Source organism: Cherax quadricarinatus, chromosome 3 (genome assembly GCF_038502225.1).
Source record: "Cherax quadricarinatus isolate ZL_2023a chromosome 3, ASM3850222v1, whole genome shotgun sequence".
Lineage (NCBI taxonomy): Eukaryota > Metazoa > Arthropoda > Malacostraca > Decapoda > Parastacidae > Cherax > Cherax quadricarinatus.
Genome location: NC_091294.1, coordinates 29,467,296 through 29,469,795, shown reverse-complemented (window position 1 = coordinate 29,469,795; position 2,500 = coordinate 29,467,296). Strand labels below are relative to the sequence as shown.

The 2,500-nt window shown below is 47.6% G+C and overlaps 1 protein-coding gene across 1 annotated transcript in view; it reads left to right on the top strand.

Moving 5' to 3' along the window:
• LOC128684068 (cell adhesion molecule Dscam2) overlaps window positions 1-2,500 on the top strand; it is a 569,487-nt gene that overhangs the window by 65,553 nt on the left and 501,434 nt on the right. The gene's annotated exons all lie outside the window — the stretch shown is intronic.

Here is a 2,500-nt window from a genome sequence, read left to right as displayed (position 1 = left end):
CAAGAGAAAACAAGACTGAGGGACAAACAGGGGTACCAGAGAGTATACCTCGATCGTGACAGAACACAAGAAAGGACTACACTGAAAGAGAGGGTACAGAGACGCAAGGAGGAACGAGAGGCAATGATGAAGATGAGCAGGACCCAGACACAGGAGGAAGGGCAAACACACCACACAGAATCTCCCACCGAAAGACTCCAACCGCGACAATCCCAACGCAACTGAGCAACCCAAACCACAACCCACTCACTGTTCCCTCTTCCAGCAACACCCACATCACAAACCTCACCCCAACAGCTGTCCCTTATGGGCATTCTGACCCCACCTCCATCATCACAAACCCCACCTACACCACAGCCCCCCATAGGCCCCCAACAAGGCTCCCACTCCCCAAACCCCAATATTCTTGCAGGACCACAGTGATAGAAAAGAAGCTGAAAGTTTTCTACACAAACGCGGACGGAATAACGAATAAACATGAGGATTGGCACGAAAGAATCAGTGAGAAATCCCCAGACATCATAGCAGTCACAGAAACAAAACTCGCTGAGACAATAACAGAAGCAATCTTCCCACCGGGATATCAGATCCTGAGAAAAGATAGGAGTAGAGGGGGAGGAGGAGTTTCACGGCTCATAAAAAACCGATGGGGATTTGAGGAAATGGAAGGCATGGACGTGATTGGAGAAAGAGACTACATAGTAGGTACAATTCAGTCTGGAGAACATAAAGTAGTCATTGGAGTGATGTATAACCCACCACAGAACTGCAGGAGGCCAAGAGAGGAGTATGAAGAAAACAACAGGGCGATGGTGGACACACTGGCTGAGGTGGCAAGAAGAGCTCACTCGAGCAGAGCAAAGTTACTGGTAATGGGCGATTTCACCCAGAGGGAGATCGACTGGGAAAACCTGGAGCCACATGGGGGTCCCGAAACATGGAGAGCCAAGATGATGGATGTGGTACTTGAAAACCTCATGCATCAACATGTCAGGGACACTACCAGAGAGAGAGGGGAGGATGAGCCAGCAAGACTGGATCTTGTGTTCACCCTGATCAGTTCAGACATTGAGGACATCACTTACGAGAGGCCCCTTGGAGCTAGCGATCACGTGGTTCTGAGTTTTGATTATATAGTAGAGTTACAAGTGGAGAAGGTAACCGGAACTGAATGGGAAAAGCCAGACTACAAAAGGGGGGGCTACACAGGTATGAGGAACTTCCTGCAGGAGGATCAGTGGGACAGAGACCTGGTAGGAAAATCAGAAAACGAGATGATGGAATATGTAGCAACAATGTGCAAGGAGGCAGAGGAAAGGTTTGTTCCCAAGGGAAACAGAAATAATAGGAAGTCCAAAGCGAGTCCTTGGTTTACCCGAAGGTGTAGGGTCGCAAAAACTAAGTGCACCAGAGAATGGAAAAGGTACAGGAGGCAAAGGACCCAGGAAAATAAGGAGATTAGTAGAAGAGCCAGAAACGAGTATGCATAGATAAGGAGGGAGGCCCAGCGACAGTATGAAAACGACATAGCATCGAAAGTCAAGTCTGACCCAAAACTGCTGTATAGCCACATTAGGAGGAAGACAACAGTCAAAGATCAGGTGATAAGGATGAGGAAAGAAGGTGGAGAACTCACAAGAAACGATCAAGAGGTATGTGAGGAGCTCAACATGAGATTTAAAGAAGTATTTACAGTAGAGACAGGAAGGCCTCTCGTGGGACAGACCAGATGGGATCACCAGCAAGGAATATACCAACAAGTGTTGGATGACATACATACGTACATACAGATGAGGAGGAGGTGAAGAAACTGCTAAGGGACATCGATACCTCAAAGGCAATGGGACTGGACATCTCCCCGTGAATCCTTAGAGAGGGAGCGGATATGTTGTGTGTGCCACTTACCACAATCTTCAACACGTCCCTGGAAACTGGGCAACTACCTGAGGTATGGAAGACGGCAAATGTAGTTCCCATTTTTAAAAAAGGAGACAGAAAAGAGGCACTAAACTATAGACCTGTGCCACTGACGTGTATAGTATGCAAAGTTATGGAGAAGATTATCAGGAGGAGAGTGGTGGAGCACCTGGAACGGAACAAGAGTATAAACGCCAACCAGCTTGGATTCATGGAAGGAAAATCCTGTGTCACAAACCTTCTGGAGTTTTATGATAAAGTAAAAAAAGGAAGACACGAGAGAGAGGGGTGGGTTGATTGCATCTTCTTGGACTGCAAGAAGGCCTTTGACAGTTCCTCACAAGAGATTAGTCTTGAAGCTAGAGGATCAGGCTCATAATATAACAGGAATGGCACTGCAATGGATCAGAGAATACCTGACAGGGAGGCAACAACGAGTCATGGTACGTAATGATGTATCACAGTGGGCACCTGTGACGAGCGGGGTCCCACAGGGGTCGGTCCTAGGACCAGTGCTATTTTTGGTATATGTGAACGACATGATGGAAGGGTTAGACTCAGAAGTGTCCCTGTTCGCAGACGA